The sequence below is a fragment of the Octopus bimaculoides genome, chromosome 13 (genome assembly GCF_046866305.1).
Source record: "Octopus bimaculoides isolate indiv1 chromosome 13, ASM4686630v1, whole genome shotgun sequence".
Lineage (NCBI taxonomy): Eukaryota > Metazoa > Mollusca > Cephalopoda > Octopoda > Octopodidae > Octopus > Octopus bimaculoides.
Genome location: NC_142940.1, coordinates 21,533,885 through 21,549,140, shown reverse-complemented (window position 1 = coordinate 21,549,140; position 15,256 = coordinate 21,533,885). Strand labels below are relative to the sequence as shown.

The 15,256-nt window shown below is 37.2% G+C and overlaps 1 long non-coding RNA gene across 1 annotated transcript; it reads left to right on the top strand.

Annotated features, from left to right (window-relative positions):
• The first annotated feature begins 10,154 nt into the window (after nucleotides 1-10,154).
• Nucleotides 10,155-10,741, top strand: LOC149132835 (uncharacterized). The gene is made up of 2 exons (XR_016244112.1): nucleotides 10,155-10,307; nucleotides 10,437-10,741. It is a non-coding gene; the product is annotated as an uncharacterized LOC149132835 (long non-coding RNA).
• Nucleotides 10,742-15,256: the final 4,515 nt, after the last annotated feature.

The window sequence follows — 15,256 nt, the reverse complement described above, 5'->3', positions numbered from 1 at the left end:
TTTATACGTGTCTATATAGTACTGTGTATCTTTAGACATAGTTATTTTCATGCATAAAGGTGATTGTGCTGTTTGTTCTATTATTTTCTTGTGGTTCGTTGTTTATTTTGCGTTCTCTTTTTTTCAAAAATGTCCGTATGAACAGAATCTTCCTCTGTAATATGACAAACAATGGGAAAACTAACTTCTCATTACAGAATTTTGCATCACGTTCAAATTTTCAGGAACGCATTACTTACGTAAAGTGAAGGTTTCCTACATATGTCTATGTGTGTGAGTGAGTGTATTATATAGTATATGATACGTATATTTCATACATACATATATATATATATATATATATATATATATATACAGTTACGTAGATAGGCCCACAAATTCTCAACTGTGTTAATCTATAAATTCGTTAAATAAGCAATGGTGAATCTTTATAACGTCTGATCCACTCTCCTTCATGGAGGAGCCTATTATTGGTTGTCGACAGTAAAATCGAACATTTTACCACACACAATTATCTTATGGCTTCTTATGCCCTGCAGGCATTGCCATTCGACTCTCTCTAGCTGAAAAGCTCTTAATTTTCTCGCTTGAAACACGATTTACACCAAGATTTTACAGCTGTTATTCTTATGAGTTTTCATTTCCCGATAGTCTGTTTGAAATTTGATTTAGAATATTTTGGCCGTCCACACCCATATCAGTTTCCGTTTTGAATGACTGACTTTGCCGAAGATGAAAATGTCTTTGCAGTAAACAATATATAAAGACATCGGATAGCTGGAGTGTTTTAATTGTTGGGTAGTATTTGTTGGGTTCAAATTTCTTTTTGCATCAATGAATAAATAATGGTACGTATTGGTGCGAGTCTTCTCTGTTTGACTACTCTCTCTCTCTCTCTCTTTCTTTCTTTCTTTTTTTCTTTCTTTCTTTTTTTCTTTCTTTCTCCCCCTCTCTTTTCTCAGAATAGTTGGGGAACGACGCAATGAGTACGATATACTGCATTTCAGAAAAAAATATATCTCTTACAACTGTTCTCTACCTTAAAAAAAAGTACCTGTTACTTAAATATGTCTCATATTCTTTCAACTTCAGCAACAACTATGATTAGCAACTTTTGCTCCCAAAGCTGATGCAGCAGTATGAAATGATGATGTAATACGTGCAATGTAATGGTTTTAAACATATAAGAAGAAAACAGCAAAAGAGGAGAGAATACTCATTTTGCCCCACTGTTAATTTATATTTCAGAAGTGGCGCGGATAACCTCACGTAGCGTCATTTTTCTCTGAAATTGGACGTTGCAAAGCAACGTGCTGCTAACATGACACGTGTATAAAATATGATATTCAACTAAAACAGTTCCAAGTGTGTGTAACCTTTGATGCAGAACGCTACAGAAATTCGTATGAGTCTTTTCTACAGATTTAGACGTAAACATATGAATATCTACATAAGATTTCATACTTCTGGTCAACAGACAGTAGGCACAAGCAATATTTCTATATACTTACTGCAAAATCAATATATAATGAGATGTACGAGGAGATGCTGAAAAGTTCCTGGCTTCGGATCAAAGAAAATGCTGGGATATTTTATTCAACTTATTTCCCTTTCAGATTCCCGCACTTATTACAGTTGTCCTTCAGCTTTTCTAAGCCCTGCAAAAGAACTAAGAAAGTTGCGCCTCCAGCCAGGCCTTTAGCGATGCCCTTAAAACCAGGAACTTTTCAGCGCCCCTTCGTAGACGTATTATGCTTATATTCATGGGAATATATTTTTTCATCTATTAACAAGGTCTTAAGTTACAGGAAGAATACGTTGAGATATATTCACAAATCTGAGGCTAGCTTAGCTTTGACAAACAGAGACTTCCGTCCCTACATGCTGCAAAGCTGAGGTATGGGAATAAATATCATATTCGATAAATAGAATATTACTAAGAAGGAGCAAATTATCACGGAATTTAACATTGTGCGAAAAGATCGAATATTTTGCCGCAACATTGCTTTCGCCCAACTTCTCAAAGAGGGATCACAAATCAATAGCAGCTGAAAAATACTTGAGACTTGATGTTACGGGAGGCATATTCTTAGAAACTACAGTGGGGAAACTTTATTGTGGAACAGAGTTCAATTTTCGCATCATATTTTTTTTTAATACTTGTAGTGAGCTTATCTTTATAGCATGTTCCCTGACATAGGAATAGATTTCATATAACAGGAGAAATATTAAAACGTTTGGTTAGGATATCGTATATAATAAGACCGAGCATTGTCATGCATTGGATAATGGAAGTGTTTTTCGTACATGGTGGCTGCGTTATTGAGATGGTGGAACCTGGTATATGATAAAGGAGGGAGCCAATGTAGAGTAGGTTCTGCAAGCGTATTTCTAACTGAACGATATTGTTTGAAAATTTGTAAATAGGAGACTTCCGAGCAGCTGATAAAGTTTGTAATCAGAGAAAACCGATCACAAAATAAGCAGGAAAACCTCGTGAATATATTTCCAGTGAAAATGATAGGAATAGATAATCAGCAGTTTCAATTATTCATATTCCCAGAATTAGTGGTAATTGATATTACTTATTCAATCAGTCATGTTAACTGATATTACTTCTACGCTACAAAATAAAACCACACATATGGATGTTGTAGCGCAATCACTCTGAAACAGAAAACACACCATTATAAGGCAGCAACCTACATCTCAGTAACCTGGACTGTCCTGAAATGTGTGCATCCCTTTGACGGAAAGCGAGCGACAGATTTTTCGGCTGAATAAATAGCAATACTCTCATGAGAGGAATATTTGTGGCTGTTATCAATTTTATGGAATTTAATAACATAAAACAATAATTAACGTTTTTGACTTTTCAGTTATTTTCTTTGTAATTTTACTGAAAATTACTATTTTTATTAATCATTAGTAGCACTGATAGATTTCTGAAAATCCAAACATGCAAATGCATATTTACACACGCACACACAAATACACATACACATATACATACACAAACACACACACATACACACACACGCCTGCAACAATGCACACACATCGAAACATAAACACGTACATCGGTCCACACAATGGCGCAGATATGAATAATTCAAGTGTCATGTTATATATTTCGTAATAAATATTATGTGTGTAAATTGTTGTTCAGTTGAGTTTCCTGCTCATTTGACAACACACCTATTACAATAACAGTAAATCCGATATAAATATTTATGCACTGGAACGACGGGGGAATGACAGAATCACTCGAATGCCGGAATATAAAGTATGATTTATTTAGTTGCATTCCGCTATGTTCTGAGTGAAAGCCACTGATGACGAATGACGATTTGACGTTTCATTCTTCCCAGACCGATAAACTAATTAGTAGTATTCGAGTACAGAATTCGATTTAGGTATGAAAGGTGAAGCCTTGAAGGTACGGTCTTGAACCAAAGTTTGAAATCAATATTTATGAATGTAACGTGTAAGTTGCAATAATGTGATCAGATAAATATAACAATGTTACGACATTCCAATATGTCATCATATCGCACTGCAAACCCCCTGCAAAGTTTGAACTTACTCAAAAACCAGAATAAAATAAACTATGATATCAATAAAAACAAGTTTGTTTTGGGGATTTTGATTATCATATGAAGAGAAATGTACTCCTTATCTTGACGTTATAACATCTCATAATATATTAATACATATGTGTACTTATGTGTATGGGTGTGCGTATATATATATATATATATATATGTACATATAAATGTGTGTGTGTGTGTAATGTGAGCCGACTTTGTCTACCATTCGCAAAGAGCGACACCGTTGCTTTGAAAATAATCCCTCATTGTTCGTCCATCTTATAATAATTATGCTCGTCGTTGCGTTACTTAGCCTGTCGTTAATGCTTTCACGTGATCACAGAAAAGGAGCGACAAGGGAGAGAGGGAGGGTGAATGAGAGGGAGGGTGAATGAGAGGGAGGGTGAAAAAGAGGGAGGGTGAAAAAGAGGGAGTCAGAAACTCCATGAGGTGAGTTTGAGAGAATGTAATTGTAACGCGTTCACATGATTAATTGAACGGAAAGAGACGTGAAAGGAAAAGGAGAGTGAAAAGAGAATAAGGCAAAGAGAGAGAAAGAAAGCGAAACAAAGAAAAATAGGGAGGCAGGAGCGTCCATATTTATTACGTGGTTAAAAACTTAGTTAAAGGTAGAGTAGCAGAGTTTAAAATATGATTTTAGGAGAAGGGTGATGTTCTGATGGTGAGGTTAAAGAAAGGCAAAGACAGCGAGAAGGAGAGAGAGGGGGGCGAGGAGAGAGGGGGGAGGAGAGAGTGGAGGAGAGAGAGGAGGAGAGAGATAGGAGGAGAGAGAGAGGAGGAGAGAGAGGAGGAGAGAGGAGGAGAGAGAGGAGGAGAGAGAGGAGGAGAGAGAGGAGGAGAGAGAGAGGAGAGAGAGAGGAGAGAGGAGAGAGAGAGAGAGGAGAGAGGAGGAGAGAGGGGGAGATAGAGGAGGAGAGAGAGATGAGGAGAGAGAGGAGGAGAGAGAGAGGAGGGGAGAGAGGAGGAGAGAGAGGAGGAGAGAGAGGAGGAGAGAGAGGAGGAGAGAGAGGAGGAGAGAGAGGAGGAGAGAGAGGAGGAGAGAGAGGAGGAGAGAGAGGAGGAGAGAGAGGAGGAGAGAGAGGAGGAGAGAGAGGAGGAGAGAGAGGAGGAGAGAGAGGAGGAGAGAGAGGAGGAGAGAGAGGAGGAGAGAGAGGAGGAGAGGTGAAGTCGGAGATAAGGAAAGAGAGGAGGAGAGAGAGGAGGAAAGAGAGGAGGAGAGAGAGGAGGAGAGAGAGGAGGAGAGAGACGAGGAGAGAGACGAGGAGAGGTGAAGTTGGAGATAAGGAAAGAGAGGTGGTGGTGGTGGTGGTGATTGGATAGTGAAAACTGTATTTAGTTTTTAAATTGAACTAAATTTTTTATATTACCTATCACTTAATGCATGCGCATAAGGGCAATTCCGTGAAATATTCAAGCTTATTTACGTGGCCGATAAATGCAATTTAACTAAAGTTTGTACCAAATGTGAAGGATGTTTTTCTTTTCTTTATGGGAAAGATGGAAAAATAATAGTGAATATTTATTTTATAAGTTCTGTGTATTAAGTCCGTAGAATTGTGCATAAATTATACAAAGTGTATATACAAAGCACATTAACTAATCATCATATCCCAATTTCCTTCACTTTTCAATGAGTAGCAGATGAGCGACTATCTTTCCATACAGACACAACACAGGCTACACTCTCAGTTTTCTTTTGGATAAAGTCTTCAGAAATAAGCCAATAGGTTTACCATTAATTCCGTGAAACATTCACGGGTCCCGCTAGTGGTCATAAGAATAATGTAAAATTATTACTGTAAACGTTTATGTTAGTATATGTCTAAATCTTAATCTAGAGAAATCTAGAAATTTTCAGGCAAAGAAAGAAACAAGTGAAACTTTACAGATATTTTATCACCAAGGGAAACAGTAATAGTTAGAAAGACGTTCTTAAAAGTTCGATTCGTAACAATTATTGTTGTTGTTATCCAAACCCCAATGTTAGGCCAACTACTGTTTTCTCGAAATAATACCATCAAATATAAAAGTGAAAGCGACATAAATACATTAATAAATTATCGGCACCATTCAGTCACTTTTCTAATTTGCTTGTAATATGATATACATAACTTTGTGGTCTACAATATGCTTTGTGTTTCCACAATCTATATAGTATTCGTCTAGAGGTTAACGCCCCACGTTGTGGCTGTGGTAATCCAAGTGCAAATCTTGGTCACGTCAGTCCAGAATATTTCTAAGTTTTTGACGGCTGTGTTCCAGCAAGACTACAGCGCCTGGCTGAAACGACTAAAATAATATACACGTATGTGTGTGCATGTATGTGAGTGCGTGCGTGTGTGTGTGTGTGTATATATTCATATAAAGATTACGTGAATATATATTTGCACATCCACACACAACACACACGCACACACACAAACATACACACATAGACACACAAACACGCACGCACACACACGCATACAAACACACACACACACGCACACACACACGCACACACACACACACACACACGCACACAAAGCGCCAGCTATTTCAGAACAAAATTTTAATATAAGGAAAACAAAAACTATTTGTTGGAAAAAATTAATATATTTATATAGAATGTGGAAGGCATGATCTTACACGACCGAAAAGCTAATTAATAAAACCTACATCAGCTTCGATTACTTCCTCGATACAACTTCTAAAGTGATTAAATACCTTGATCAGTTGATCTTATTCATGTTGGCCATATCGCTCCCAGTAGCAGACATCAATGAGTCCTTGCCGTTATGAGCATACTTTCTGCTGTCCCTCTCAAAGACGCCTCAGATGTAGTAGTTCGCGAGAGGGGTTAACTCAGAACAGTTAGGAGTTTAAATGTTTGGGGTAACATGATCATAACAGCCAACTAATCCTGGGTCGTGCCGGTTGTGTGAGAGGGAGCAGAGCCTTGCTGGGAAAATGAGTATACACGACATGGTACTTATTGATCACGACCTCAAAGACCACCAAAGTCTACCACCAAAGACCACAAAAGAATACCTACTTAACAGTAGGGAGTTCAGTAGGCCTGTTGCAGATTCATCTGTTAGTCTTCCTGTTCAATTTCCGATACTGGGGAAAGTTCTCATCTGTGAAAAACCAGTGAATGTCGAGTTCTTCGAGGTGGTTGAGATGTTCAGCAAGTGCTTCGAGTAGATCGCATGGTTTTCCCGGGTTTTGTCGGACATGAACTGCTCTCATCTGATAACATAGGACGTGTACCTCTCCCCACATGCCTAGTGTCGAGGCAAAAACTCGGAACATAGGTATGAAAATTAGAAGTTTTCTGTTAAATACCCAAATATATGCATTGTATATATTTGGATAGAAATATACTTGGGCATAATTTTAATTTTAAAAAAATTGCTCCAAACTTTTGGCTTCGACACAAGGAAATGATTGGCAATGGCCCTCATTGAATTTCTGGGAATATTGTTGATCTTCCTTGGGTCTCAAATTTCACAGTATCTGACAGTCAGGATCCAGAAGTTATTTTCTTAAACACGAAGGACCAGATGACATTTAAGAAGTTTGCAATGCCAGAATCGGATATGGCTGAAAAGGAATGACGAGACCTGACTACAGAGGTGATGATCTCAAAATGATTCGTGATCAGTCGAGGCATTAAATGGATCCCCACATCAGTAAAGCCGTCGAGAGAAAGGCCCCTAAACGGTCTACATACTCTCCTGATGCTTTCCAAGATGTACTGGCTCTCGATATGCGGAGTCGTCTACTAAATGCTTCTGCATTAACAGGATGTTTTCAAGTCTCTGTACACTTAGAAAAGAACAACACGTCATAACTGAATTCCCTCCACACTCAGTTCTAGTCGTCTTTGTTACGTTAATATAATATTCGAACATCACCAAATAACAATACTCATTATTTTATACAGTTGGGGTAATATACAAATGTTTAAGAACACACTTATACAACACCAAAATCATACATCCTGACACACATATGCATACATGCATATGAACTATCTATCTATCTATCGATCGATCGATCGATCGATCTATCTATCTATCCATCTGTCTGTCTGTCTGTCTGTTTGTCTATTTACCACCCTATCTATGCATGCTTGCATGCATGAATATATGCATGTATGTATGTATGTGTGCATATATGTGTGTATGAATGCATGCATGCATGTATGTAAATATATATATATATATATATATATATATATATATGTATGTATGTGTGTGTGTGTGTGTGTGTGTGTGTGTGTGTGTGTGTGTGTGTATGTATATATATATGTATGTAAATTTGTACGTATGTATATGTACATATGCTTTAAAAACTGTTTAACACAGTCTTATCCAACTTCAGATTCGTAGGCTCGTTGACTCTCGTTAATTCTACCAACCTATTTAGATTAAGTGACTTGGAGGTGAGTCAAAATCTTATTAAGTTATATATATGACTCCTGTCAAAGGATCTGCGGGCTCTTTTCTTACGTTTGTCAAATCACCTCAATCACATACATACATACATAATACATGCATGCATCCATCCATCTTTATATATATATTTATATATATATATATGTGTGTGTGTGTGTGTGTATGTGTGTGTTTATACGTGTGTTCGAGCGCATCTGTGTGTGGGGGCGCGCCCGTATATATATATATTCATAACATTTATATTATTTAAACATGAAAATACAGTATATGTGAATATTTGTGTGAGCTTGAACCTGTGCCTGTGTGCACATATATGACGATATTGTATCTCTCTGCGTACATGTGTGTGTGTGTATGTATGTGTCTTAATGCAAGTGTTTTAAACTACTGTCTGTGCCCTATGTGATTTTATTAACTGAAATTTAAAGTGTAAGTCTGAACGGTTAAATCACAATAATATGACGTCATAATACCGATGTGAGAAAAATGTGATATTTTTCCGCATTCATTTGCGATACTTTGGCCATTGCTAACAGTTAACTTCTTGTAGGTTACTATTACAATCCATAGATTTGCGTTAATATATTTGCTAATAATTTGTTTGTTTTAATAGATATAACCAAATGTCTAACGTTCTACACCGACCGGGCTTCCTTACGCGACTTCGTAAAGGGGCTCGAAACTTTTTCTCCAGATTATTACCCTGCGTACGACGACCAACACTTGCAGACACTTTTGAAGATGTCTCGGATTTTACTTCATCGTTATCATCGCTATCAGACCTTTACCCCATGACACCAACAGAAGATTTCCCTAGAAATCTCAATGAATCTGCTATAGCTCATAGACAGGGTGAGTTTTGCTGAAAATAGTTTAAAAGTTACAAAGAGTCTTGCATATCTTCTTTACACATATGTATGTATGTATGTATGTATGTATGTATGTATGTGTGTATGTATCTATCTATCTATCTATCTATCTGTTGTGTATATTTTATGAATGTGCTGATGTGTATGAATATAGGCAAGTGTGTAAACATGTTTGCATTCATGTATGTTTATATGTATGCATGTATGTATGTATGCATGCATGTAAGTAGGTATGTAGGAATGTATGTATGCATGTAAGCATGTATGTATATTTGCGTATATGTATGTATGTGTGTATGTGTGTGTGTATATATATATATATATATATATATATATATATATATATGCAGTCACACACATGAGGGTAAGGCTGTGTAAGCTTCCATTGTGTGTGTATGTGTGAGTATTTGGATGTGTGATATAACCACATAGGTGGGACTACATTTGATAAATATAGCAACAAAAATACTCCTCAAAATACATCGGACTCTCCCCCAGAAACATGTGTTTCTTATAATTATTTTTGTGTTGTTTACAGATTTTACCTATCCTGACTTTGACCAATATGAACGTACTTCCTTTGAAGGTAAATATTAATAATTTACGACCTAATTGATTTCTAGTTGACATTGTAAATTGTGTTATGTGTCTATTTATCTCTTATACTTTTGTGATTCTCTGCGACAGTCTGTTTTTTTTTTATTACCTTTTGTCTATTTGCATTTCCAGATTCATCATCCACATACACCGATCCTTGGGCTGACCTGGTTGACGAACCATCATATTTTGGTAAGTTTCAAATTAATGTAGTTTCTAGTGTTCACTGAATAGTATAACGTGTTACGATTGATTCTCATATATGTACCAATCTACCTATCCACCTACCTACCTACCGACCAACCTACCTACCTATCCACCTACCTACCTACATACATACATACCTACCTACCTACCTACCTACCTACATAACTTTCTACTTACCTTGGTACATATATATATATATATATATATATATATATATATATATATATATATATATATATATATATATATATATATATATATATATATATATATATATATATACTGGTAAATAAATCTTAACAAAACGTAGATACATACGTATGTGTAATTCTCAAAATGTATTTCCATGTTTCATTTTATGTATAATATGAAGAGATATTTGTATCAAATAATATATTGATGTTTGCTTTTGTCACCGTATAGATGATGGTAACCAGAACGAAGAGGACCCACCTCGTATTCCAATTATTGTCACCGACATTTACATGCAAGGCAGTTCCAGGATGCATCAGGTCGCACAGATCATCGTTTATTCCGTAAATGGTCATGTGAACATGTCTGTAAACCTGGGACTACATTAGGTAAGTCATGATTACATGTTTTGCAGTGTTAAAATACCACAATATAATATTTGATCTGATGTGATCTATACATCGATTAGTTAAATATGCATACAGGTTTGGTATAATTTTTATCTTCATTCTTTACAGATATACCATACACTTTCACCGACGTGATATTTGAATAGAGATGCTGCCATAACTATACAACACAAAGGACTTGTCCTACGTTCTAACGAACCTGAAAATCCAGCAGCATAGATGAACAGCTAAACGAAAGAACACTATCAGATTTATCCGGCCCAGGCTGCCAAATATGAAGAACAGCCTGTCCCCTTTTGTTAAAGTTAAAACAATTTTCACAAATAATAAAAAGGGGGAATGCAACTCTCATGGAGAGATGACCGAATGATTGAAAAGTTCTGTACATATTTTTAATAAAAGATTAAACATCATTTTCTTTTTTATATTCATTAATATTGGTTTCAAATGATGACAAGAGGCCAGTAGTTTTGGGAGACGAATTAATTCGATTATATCGATCCAGTGCTTAACTGGTACTTGTTTTATCGGCCCTGAAAGGTTGACAATCAGAGACAAATTTGACGGAAAGTAAACTCAGAATGTAAACTGGGACGAAATGCCGCTGAGCATTTTCGCCGGGGTGCAAATGTTAGTAGCAGGAAACGGGTATTCGAAAGGATTGCCATAGTTTCTGCCTTTTTGTACCTTTCGTGAAGTTGCTTGGGAGTACACACACACGCACACACACACACACACACACACACACGCACGCACACACGAGCACACACACAGGAGCACAAGCACACACAGAGACACAAACATACATCTATGTATACAATATATTCATAAACATATATATATATATATGTATATATGTGTAAATGCACATCTGTCGATCTATCAACTCTCTCTTTCTCTCTCTCTCTCTCTCTCTCTCTCTCTCTCTCTCTCTCTCCCCTCTACATATATATTCATATATATATATATATATATATATATATATATATATATATATATATATATATACACCTGAGAGTTGTTTGAAACGTCTTTACCCCCCACCATCCCAAAAAATACAACATTTCTGATTAAGGTACAAGACTTCAAGACTCAAAGGCCGTGAAGGCTCAACACTCTTCATACAACCGTCGTATATATATATATATATATATAATATATATATATATATATATATATATATATATATATATATATATATATATATATATATATATATATGTATGCACAAAGACATATGCATACTTACATAATATAGTTGGCACTTCGTCGCTTACGACGTCGAGGGTTCCACTTGATCCGATCAACGGAACAGCCTGCTCGTGAAATCAACATGCAAGTGGCTGAGTACTCCACAGACACGTTTACCCTTAACGTAGTTCTCGGGGATATTCAGCGTGTCACAGTGTGACAAGGCTGACCCTTTGAATTACAGGCACAACAGAAACAGGAAGTAAGAGTGAGAGAAAGTTGTGGTGAAAGAGTACAGCAGGATTCGCCACCATACCCTGCCGGAGCCTCGTGGAGCTTTAGGTGTTTTAGCTCAATAAACACTCACAACGCTCGGTCTGGGAATCGAAACCGCGTTCCTATGTCCGCGAGTCCGCTGCCCTAACCACCGGGCCATAGCGCCTCCACACAAGATAGTGGTACTTACAGTGAAAGAATATTAGAAGTAATTGACACGTTCAGCAGAATCAGCTCCACGCAAGCTAAATCATTTTGGCGATTATAATGCAAAATTCGGATGAGAAATGTCTCCATGGATTTATGTCTTTGGCAGATATGTGTCAGCTTCTTGTAGCGATAATGCTCTCCATTTTTAAAAAATGAAAGTTAAATAACGTCTACTTTAAACGACAGCACCTTCACTTTAGCGGAAAGTTGTATAACAGCGTGCTTGCATCGTCGCTCTAAACACTAGACTCGGAACACATCACTTCAGTTTCTGAGATGCTTAATCAATGTAAATGCATAAACTTTAATAGATAGACTAACTAGTTAGGTAACACTAACGCGATCTATGTTGGAAAGTAGTACATAATGAGATGGCCTCAGGAAGGGATATTATAGGAAGACAGACAAATATATCAACATCTCCTGGAAGCCGGCTTAAGATGTAGATGACGCTTGGAGCTCGAGTAAACATTGTGGTCAAACTTAAAAAGACCGCCATAACAGAGAATTATAGGCTCATAGCATGCCTAAAGGTTATCAAGTAAAAGAATAAGCATATACAAACGAATAAAAGAATATACACGCAGGAGTGGCTGCGTGGTAAGTAGCTTGCTTACCAATGACATGGTTCTGGGTTCAGTCCCACTGTGTAACACATTGGGAAAGAATCTTCTGCTATAGCCTCGGGCCGACCAAAACCTTGTCAGGGGATTTTGTAGACGGAAACTGCTGGTGTGTTTATGTCCCCGTGAAATAGCGGTTCGGCAAAATAGAATAAGTACTAGGCTTACAAAGAATAAGTCCCGGGGTCGATTTGCTTGATTAAAAAGGTGGTGCTCCAGCATGGCCGCAGTCAAATGACTGAAACAAGTAAAAGAGTATATATGAGTGTGTATGTGTGTGTGTATGTGTGTGTTTCAGAAGAAAATTTTAATGTAAGGAAAACAAAGACTATTTATTGCAAAAATCAACATATTTTTATAGAATTTGCGCATGATCTTACATACCAAACGCAAAAGCTAATTAATAAATCCGCCATCAGCTTCGATTACTTCCTCGATACAACTTCTAAAGTGATTAAATACCTTGATCAGTCGATCTTATTCATGTCGGCTATATCGCTCCCAACAGCAGACATCAATGAGTCCTTGCTATTAAGAGCATACTTTCAGCTGTCCCTCTCACAGACGCCTCAGATGTAGTAGTTCGCGAGAGGGGTTAACTCAGAACAGTTAGGAGTTTAAAGGCTTGTGGTAACATGATCGTAACAGCCGACATGTCCTGGGTTGTACCGGTTGTGTGAGAGGGAGTAGAGTCTTGCTGGAAAACGGTGGTGCCTCTCACGCGGACTTTTCTCGATCTAAACCTGGAAAGTTGTCCCCAATGTCTCGATGTAGGCTACCGTATTTATTCTGGGAAAACAGAATTTCTGGGAAAATGAGTATACACGAGATGATACTTATTGATCACAACCTCAAAGACCACCAAAGACGACCACCAAAGACCACTAAAGAATACCTAAGGAGGTCAGTAGGCTTGTTGCAGAGTCATCTATTATTCTTCTTGTTCACTTTCCGATACTGGGGAAAGTTCTCATCTGTGAAAAACTAGGGAATGTCGAGTTCTTCCAGGTGGTTGAGATGTTCAGTAAGTGCTTCGAGCAGATCGCATGGTTTCCCCGGGTTTTATTGGACATGAACTGCTCTCATCTGATAAAATAGGACTTTTACCTCCCACCACATGTCTAGAATCGAGGCAAAAGGCTTGAAACATAGGTATGAAAATTAGAATTTTTCAATCAATTCCCCTAATATATACAAGGTGTCCACAAAGTCTGGGTACATGAGGATTCACATATGCTTTAAGAAATTATTATTACTTATATTTAATTGTTTATGCTATGATTTTATTTACTCCATGTACCCAGACCTTGTGGACACCCTGTACATTGTATATATTTGAATAGAAATATACTTGGACATAACAATTTTAATTTAAAAAAATACTCCAAACTTTTGGCTTCGAAGCAAGGAAATGATTGGCAATGGTCTTCTTTGCATTTCTCGGAATATTGTTGATCTTCCTTGGACTTGAAATTTCACAATATATGACCGTCAGGATCCAGGACCTATTTTCTTAAACACGAAGGACCTGATGCCATTTAAGAAGTTTGCAATGTCAGAATCTCTGTGCTTGGCGGCGAGAATAGAATGCTTTTTCAATACATAAACCTTGTTCTGTATATATGTGCGACTAGTGAGAGAGTGGCTTTAGGAAAGTAGCTTTGCAATTATACCCCGTTGTATGATCTGTCGTTATAGTTGAGCTAAGGAAGGCTCAATTAAATGATATCACGACCAGTTAGGAATGGTAGCCTAATCTTACTCAGATATATGTACGAATGTATTTATTAGCCCACTAAGGAAGTTTTTAAATTATCATTTTATTACGATGAGGGTGATTTTTAGATGCAAACCAGAGGAGGAAAGACGAGTGTTATGAGGCGCTACTGGAAGACGGGATAGGTGTTGGTTAGTGTGCAGTACACTTTCCTGTAGAAGTTGGATGTAGGGGTTTTATTGGGACCAGACTGAAACGATGGCTGCTATCAAGAGTTGTCCAACATCTGCAAGCAAACAGTAGTCTACAAGAGAGGGCTAGCCATCGGATATGGCTGAAAAGGAATGACGAGACCTGGCTTGAGAGGTGATGATCACAAAATGATTTTTGATTGACTACTAGAGAGGTCACGATCTCAAAATGAATTATTATCAGTCGAAACATTAAGTGGATCCCCACATCAATAAGGGGTCTAGGTGCGTTGTAAAGCCGTCGAGAGAAAGGCCCCGAAACGGTCCACAAACTCTCCTGATGGTTTTCAAGACGTACTGGCATTCGATATGCGGAGTTTTCTACTAAATGTACCTGCATTAACAGGTTGTTTTCAAGTCTCTGCAAACTTCAAAAAGAACACGTCATAACTGAATTCCCTCCACACTCAGTTCTAGTCGTCTTTGTTACATTAATATAATATTCGAATATCACCAAATAACAATACTCATTATTTTATACAGTTGAGGTAACATATAAATGTTTAAGAACACACTCATTCAACATCAAAACCATACATCCTGACACACATATACATACATGCATATAAACTATCTATCTATCTATCTATCTATCTATCTATCTATCTATCTATTTATCTATGTCTCTGTATGTCTGTATGTCTGTCTGACAGCCTGTCT